Here is an 8706-nt window from a genome sequence, read left to right on the forward strand (position 1 = left end):
TTGTGTGAGTTTTGCATATTTCAAATATTGTAATCACACCTTTTGAATAACAAGTATAATGCTTCATATTGCTAAATTATGTATTTTCATTATAGTTTGAAATGTTTCAGCTAAGGATAAGATGAATAACCTGAGTGCATGCAACCGTTAGATAAGGAATGCAAATTATGCTAGAACAGGATGCAGCCGTATGGAATGTACTAACGAGCAGAAGTTTCTGGTAAAAAGGTGCAACATCGAGTACGAAGAAGAAAACACTACTCCTTAAATGATTAGCAGCCAAGAGTGGAGTGTTTAATGCAGGAGAGGATTTGACAGCTAAAGTTTGAGTGTATGGCAATAACTGGAGAGGTTTGTGACGGATGAGAGATTAACGTATGGGTTAGTTAGGGTTGTCTTGTTAGAGATTTTACATTCTGATTTGTGCCTCATTTTTGTGTCTTGCCTGAAATATCTAAGAGTAGGTAGAGAGACGTGTTTTTGAAGCGATGGTTTATTGAGTCTCTCAACAAGGGTTATAGCCGCTGTAAGAGTTCAGAGCTGGGGCGTGCTGTGGTGGCGCAGCAGGTTAGCACGCCTCACGTTTGGAGGCCTTAGTCCTCGACGCGGACGTCGCGGGTTCGAGTCCCGATGACCTTTGCCGCATGTCTTCTCTCCTTCCTGTCTGCCTACTGTCGAAAAAATACGAGCCACTAGCGCCGCAAAAACTCTTTGGAGAAAAAAATGGAGAAAAAAAAAAGAGTTCAGAGCTAAAAAGTCAAGAGTTATTGATTCCATTTTAACACCTTCAGATTTGATACGGGAACACTTTGTTTTAAAACTCGATTTTAACTAGAAATAATAATATACTCCCCAGAGTTACATAATCAGAATGTGACTCTATTAGAGTGAAATGAACCCTGCTTTTGCACAGTCTCTAACACCAAAACATTTAACACTTTTGAATTAGCTTTTTCTGCACTCATTTATAGATTATTCTAAGTGTGATGGCGAACCACACAGAGTAAGATCCACAGCTGACCACAATATTATCATAATATTGCAAGTTATTTAATAATGGTAAGTTTAACAATGTGTCTCCACTTATAAGGTGAACTGAAGTGGAGATTGTTTGATAGTTACAACATTACAAAAAAAAATCTTTAGTAATTTCTGCTTGTTTTGTGTGTTGCACTATTCACTGGAAAACTCTAGGTAGGATTTTAGAGCCTCTCCTCCCTGCCCCAGCCTCCAGGTTCTGCGTTACGGCCCTGTGTTTGCTGCCAGAGCGCAGTGCACGGCGCTTCTCCTGTATGGGGGAATTTTCCTGCCATAATCCAAGAGATGACATTTTCATTTTGAAAGCAGGACTTCATGTCTTCCTTCTCAAAACTTGTAACGCTTGTACTCAAAACTTCTCCTGGCGCTCACTCTTAGTCTCTGCTCAGACTCTGCTCGCTTACGAAACATGGAACTGCCTTTTTGGCAGAGTCGCCTAGCAACTTCTCAGCCAATAGAATGAAAGCGTTGTGCTGGGTGCGTTTGCTACTATTGATTATAGCAGAAATCTCAGCACTGCCGGATGTTTTTGTTCATATCGATGGATTATTGACGTGAGATCTCGGGGGATTACGTTTCACAAGTAAGATGGACATATTACTGTTTATATTTTGTGAATAGAATATTACTATACTATATTTATATCCACCAGCTAATATTAGCTGTAGTCACTATAAAATATTTTTGGGGGGCCAGAATAAAGTAACACTGTAACTTGCTGTGAGTTCATGAGCAAAGTGACATTCATTCACGGCTCATTTTGTGCACCAGTAAAAAAACATAATTTGGAATTTGAAAAAAAAAAAAAACATTTATCACTAAAGAAGGGTTCAGTGAATGTGCAAATGAAACTGGTGGGTTCGGTACCTCAAAAAAGGTTAAGAACCACTGCTGTAGTGCTAACGGTGTAACACCGGCTTCAGCTATGAAGGCTAACTGAGATTTTGTAAATCTTAAAAAGTTTGAATTATTCCCTAACATTGATTTAGATTATGTGACACAAAGTTGCAAAGACTGTTATTTATATGTAATTGTTTCACTCTGTCTAAAGTAAGATATCTCCCGTTTTAGTTTAGAAGGTTTCATAAAGAGGGAAATGAGTTTAAGGAGAGACGGATCCACTGCTATGGATCTCTTAAGCTGCAGTTCCTCGGCTGGAAAACATGAATAAAACCTACATAGATATTATGTGTATAACCATGTTCATCATTATTTAATCATCTTTGTTCCTCATATTTATATATATATATATATTGATATTACTAAATAATATATTTTAAAAATATGACTGGTTGTGTGTTTTGTAAAATGCTCATCATACATCAATATCAAAATATTCTATTCCGAATCTATCCTGTTTTCCACACTAATATTTAAATATGCTGAACCATGCATCAGTCGATTCAAAAACACTTAAAAACATAAATTTCCTTGTAAGTGAAGCGATGATAGCTGTTTGAATAATCCTGAAAATCTATTTAGTATTTAGCAAGTTATGATCAATTAAATGCGCTGATACTTCATTAAGCCTACAATCAGTAGCAGCCACACAGGCAGATCCGCTGGAAGGAAACAAACGCACCCAGCACAACACTTTCATTCTATTGGCTGAGAGGTTGCTAGGCGACTCTGCCAAAAGGCACTTCCATGTGCGAGCAGGGAGTCTGAGCAGAGACTAAGAGTGAGCGCCAGGAGAAGTTTTGAGTACAAGTGTTACAAGTTTTGAGAAGAAAGACATGAAGTCCTGCTTTCAAAATTAAAATGTAAGCAAAAGTATTCAAAGTTTTCTTGGATTATGGCAGGAAACTTTCCCCATACTCCCGTGGCTTCACAACTCAGCTGGCTGCTCAGATTTGTGACATTTATCTTAATATTAATAATTACAACGGCGTTTAGTTGCACAACTTTACGGACTCGTTCATTCATGGCTGTTTTCACTTTATTGCGCTGTTCATTTTAGTCTCCGTGCTTAAAGTTTTCTGGAGCACAACGCGGAGCTCGACGTCATTCAGAGGTCATATATTAATTTGATATTAAAGACACAGCGGGACGATCATCCGGAAAATGATGGACCTGGAAGGTCTGACTAAAACTAACTGGTTGTCAGTCAAATCCTGGGGCTTATTTCAAAACTCAAATGAGTTACTTTACGTTCAAAAACAAGTCCAAAGAAGTGACTCATTACATTTAGAAAAAACGAGCCCAAAGCCGCTCATATTAACCGGACTTGGCGACAGAAACTCTAAATAGTTCCTGTTTTTCCAGCAACAATATGTGGATCTTGCTGTTGGTCACTGAAACACGTAGAGGAAATAAAATTAAATGACAAAGTAATTGTAATCTGATTACTGGATTTAAAATAGCAACGCGATTACTCGTTAAAAAAGTAACGAGTAATAACTACTTTGTTACTTGTAAAACTGTGTAACGCGTTACTGACGTCACTGTCTCTCTATCCGCTGATGTCGGTTTAAAGCTCCGATGATCCTCCAGTTGGATAAAAGGGTTTATTTTAGATCAAACCCAGCAGAACCTCCACGGTCTTGATTCGCAGCTCAGTCTCTGATCTGAAGAACCGCCAACCTGCTGCTGAATGGAGGGAATTAACTGGTTAGAACCTCCAGAACCAGTCGGTACCAGAATGACTGATCACATTTGCCAGCAGCGGGTTTCATTGGGACCGGATCAGCGGGATCCAATTGGGTTTTTATTTTTATTTCTCTGAATATTTCATCAAAAACAAACAGAACCTTTTGGACCTCCGGAACCACCCGAGTCCACATAAACAGGAAGCGTGTTTGCAGTTTGACGTCACTGTGGTTCAGGTCCACCTGGAACCACCTACGTCACGGACGAATACCGAACCTGCTGACGGAGAAAAGAACTGAAGGCTCTGACCTTGGTTCTGGTTCGGTTCTGGCTCGACGGCTCTGGGTCTGGGCTCGAGCTCTTCTTCTGTTGTTCCGATACTTTGCGGAAGTTCAGCCCAGGTGAGGTCAGGGCAGGTGAATTAAAGGGGATATCCTCTTAAAGGGAAAGCATCACAAAAATTAAAACTCAGACGAAGGATAAGTCAACTTCGGAACCGAAAGTAGAACCAGGAGCCGGAATCAGCGGACCGGACTGCTGAGAAAAATGAGATGAAGAATTTTGATTTTTACTGACAATGAACCAGACTAACTTTATTTAATTATTTATTCTTTTACCCCTCCAGGGTCTTTTGTGGCTCTAGTGTCCCTTAAATGACAGCAGGCCGACAGGAAACGGGGAAGACATGCGGCAAATATCGTCGGGTCCGGGAGTCGAACCCGCGACGGCCGCGTCGAGGACTGAGGGCCTCCAAATACGGGTCGCGCTAACCGCTACGCCACCACGGCACACCCTCTTTATTTTTATTTTGGTTTTGATTCCTGCAGCAGCAACCGTTCACATCCTCAACGGTCCAGAACGCTGCTGCTGGGGTTCTGACTAAAACCAGGGAGATAGAGACAACACCCGGTTCTACACCGCCCGGTTCTACAAAGCCTGGTTCTACACCACAAGGTTCTACATCAGCCAGTTCTACACCACCCGGTTCTACACCACCCGGTTCTACACCGCCCAGTTCTACACCACCCGGTTCTACACCACCCGGTTCTACACCGCCCAGTTCTACACCACCCGGTTCTACACCACAAGGTTCTACATCAGCCAGTTCTACACCACCCGGTTCTACACCACCCGGTTCTACACCGCCCAGTTCTACACCACCCGGTTCTACACCACCCGGTTCTACACCGCCCAGTTCTACACCACCCGGTTCTACACCACAAGGTTCTACATCACCCGGTTCTACACCGCCCGGTTCTACAAAGCCTGGTTCTACACCACAAGGTTCTACATCAGCCAGTTCTACACCACCCGGTTCTACACCACCCGGTTCTACACCGCCCAGTTCTACACCACCCGGTTCTACACCACCCGGTTCTACACCGCCCAGTTCTACACCACCCGGTTCTACACCACAAGGTTCTACATCACCCAGTTCTACACCACCCGGTTCTACACCACAAGGTTCTACTCCACCTGGTTGTACACCATAAGGTTCTACACCACCCGGTTCTACACCACAAGGTTCTACTCCACCCGGTTCTACACCACAAGGTTCTACACCGCCCGGTTCTACTCCACCCGGTTCTACACCACAAGGTTCTACACCACAAGGTTCTACACCACCCGTTCTACACCACAAGGTTCTACACCACCCGGTTCTACACCACAAAGTTCTACATCACCCATTTCTACACCACAAGGTTCTACACCGCCCAGTTCTACACCACCCGGTTCTACACCACCCGGTTCTACACCGCCCAGTTCTACACCACCCGGTTCTACACCACAAGGTTCTACATCACCCAGTTCTACACCACCCGGTTCTACACCACAAGGTTCTACTCCACCTGGTTGTACACCATAAGGTTCTACACCACCCGGTTCTACACCACAAGGTTCTACTCCACCCGGTTCTACACCACAAGGTTCTACACCGCCCGGTTCTACTCCACCCGGTTCTACACCACAAGGTTCTACACCACAAGGTTCTACACCACCCGGTTCTACACCACAAAGTTCTACATCACCCATTTCTACACCACCCGGTTCTACACCACAAGGTTCTACACCGCCCAGTTCTACACCACCCGGTTCTACACCGCCCAGTTCTACACCACCCGGTTCTACACCACAAGGTTCTACATCACCCAGTTCTACACCACCCGGTTCTACTCCATCTGGTTGTACACCACAAGGTTCTACACCACCCAGTTCTACACCATAAGGTTCTACACCACCCGGTTCTACAGCACAAGGTTCTACTCCACCCGGTTCTACACCACAAGGCTCTACACCGCCCGGTTCTACTCCTCCCGGTTCTACACCACAGGGTTCTACACCACCCGGTTCTACACCACAAGGTTCTACTCCACCTGGTTGTACACCACCCGGTTCTACACCACAAGGTTCTATACCGCCCGGTTCTACTCCACCCGGTTCTACACCGCAAGGTTCTACACCACCCGGTTCTACACCACAAGGTTCTACTCCACCCGGTTCTACACCACAAGGTTCTACACCGCCCGGTTCTACTCCACCCGGTTCTACACCACAAGGTTCTACACCACAAGGTTCTACACCACCCGGTTCTACACCACAAGGTTCTACACCACCCGGTTCTACACCACAAAGTTCTACATCACCCATTTCTACACCACAAGGTTCTACACCGCCCAGTTCTACACCACCCGGTTCTACACCACCCGGTTCTACACCGCCCAGTTCTACACCACCCGGTTCTACACCACAAGGTTCTACATCACCCAGTTCTACACCACCCGGTTCTACACCACAAGGTTCTACACCGCCCAGTTCTACACCACCCGGTTCTACACCACAAAGTTCTACATCACCCATTTCTACACCACAAGGTTCTACACCGCCCAGTTCTACACCACCCGGTTCTACACCGCCCGGTTCTACACCACCCGGTTCTACACCACAAGGTTCTACATCACCCAGTTCTACACCACCCGGTTCTACACCACAAGGTTCTACTCCACCTGGTTGTACACCATAAGGTTCTACACCACCCGGTTCTACACCGCCCAGTTCTACACCACCCGGTTCTACACCACAAGGTTCTACATCACCCAGTTCTACACCACCCGGTTCTACTCCATCTGGTTGTACACCACAAGGTTCTACACCACCCAGTTCTACACCATAAGGTTCTACACCACCCGGTTCTACAGCACAAGGTTCTACACCGCCCGGTTCTACTCCACCCGGTTCTACACCACAGGGTTCTACACCACCCGGTTCTACACCACAAGGTTCTACTCCACCTGGTTGTACACCACCCGGTTCTACACCACCCGGTTCTACACCACCCGGTTCTACACCACAAGGTTCTACACCACCCGGTTCTACACCACCCGGTTCTACACCACCCGGGTCTACACCACAAAGTTCTACACCACAAGGTTCTACACCGCCCAGTTCTACACCACAAGGTTCTACACCACAAGGTTCTACACGGCCCAGTTCTACACCACAAGGTTCTACACCGCCCAGTTCTACTCCACCCGGTTCTACACCGCAAGGTTCTACATCACCCGGTTCTACACCACCCGGTTCTACACCACAAGGTTCTACACCGCCCAGTTCTACACCACAAAGTTCTACATCACCCAGTTCTACACCACCCGGTTCTACACCACCCGGTTCTACACCACAAGGTTCTACTCCACCTGGTTGTACACCACAAGGTTCTACACCACCCAGTTATACACCATAAGGTTCTACACCACCCGGTTCTACAGCACAAGGTTCTACTCCACCCGGTTCTACACCACAAGGTTCTACACCGCCCAGTTCTACTCCACCCGGTTCTACACCACAAAGTTCTACATCACCCAGTTCTACACCACCCGGTTCTACACCACAAGGTTCTACTCCACCTGGTTGTACACCACAAGGTTCTACACCACCCAGTTCTACACCATAAGGTTCTACACCACCCGGTTCTACAGCACAAGGTTCTACTCCACCCGGTTCTACACCACAAGGTTCTACACCGCCCGGTTCTACTCCACCCGGTTCTACACCACAAGGTTCTACACCACCCGGTTCTACACCACAAGGTTCTACACCGCACAGTTCTACACCACCCGGTTCTACACCACAAGGTTCTACACCGCACAGTTCTACACCACCCGGTTCTACACCGCACAGTTCTACACCACCCGGTTCTACACCACAAGGTTCTACATCACCCAGTTCTACACCACCCGGTTCTACACCACAAGGTTCTACACCGCACAGTTCTACACCACCCGGTTCTACACCACAAGGTTCTACACCACCTGGTTCTACACCGCCCAGTTCTACTCCACCCGGTTCTACACCACCCAGTTCTACACCATAAGGTTCTACACCACAAGGTTCTACACCGCCCGGTTCTACTCCACCCGGTTCTACACCGCAAGGTTCTACACCACCCGGTTCTACACCACAAGGTTCTACACCACAAGGTTCTACACCACCCGGTTCTACACCACAAGGTTCTACTCCACCTGGTTGTACACCACCCAGTTCTACACCACAAGGTTCTACACCACCCGGTTCTACTCCACCCGGTTCTACACCACAAGGTTCTACACCGCCCAGTTCTACACCACAAGGTTCTACACGGCCCAGTTCTACACCACAAGGTTCTACACCGCCCAGTTCTACTCCACCCGGTTCTACACCGCAAGGTTCTACATCACCCGGTTCTACATCACCCGGTTCTACACCACCCGGTTCTACACCACAAGGTTCTACACCGCCCGGTTCTACATCACCCGGTTCTACACCACCCGGTTCTACACTACAACGTTCTACACCGCCCAGTTCTACACCACCCGGTTCTACACCACCCGGTTCTACACCACAAGGTTCTACTCCACCTGGTTGTACACCACAAGGTTCTACACCACCCAGTTCTACACCACAAGGTTCTACACCGCCCAGTTCTACACCACAAGGTTCTACACCACAAGGTTCTACACGGCCCAGTTCTACACCACAAGGTTCTACACCACAAGGTTCTACACGGCCCAGTTCTACACCACAAGGTTCTACACCACAAGG

General features: G+C 46.8%; 1 long non-coding RNA gene across 1 annotated transcript; it reads left to right on the forward strand.

The window, feature by feature from the left end:
• Positions 1 to 659: 659 nt before the first annotated feature.
• Positions 660 to 2314, forward strand: LOC114140879 (uncharacterized). Its single transcript, XR_003594715.1, has 2 exons — positions 660 to 1702; positions 1922 to 2314. It is a non-coding gene; the product is annotated as an uncharacterized LOC114140879 (long non-coding RNA).
• The last annotated feature ends 6392 nt before the right edge of the window (positions 2315 to 8706 follow it).

The sequence above is a fragment of the Xiphophorus couchianus genome, chromosome 3 (assembly GCF_001444195.1).
Source record: "Xiphophorus couchianus chromosome 3, X_couchianus-1.0, whole genome shotgun sequence".
Classification (NCBI taxonomy): Eukaryota; Metazoa; Chordata; class Actinopteri; order Cyprinodontiformes; family Poeciliidae; genus Xiphophorus; species Xiphophorus couchianus.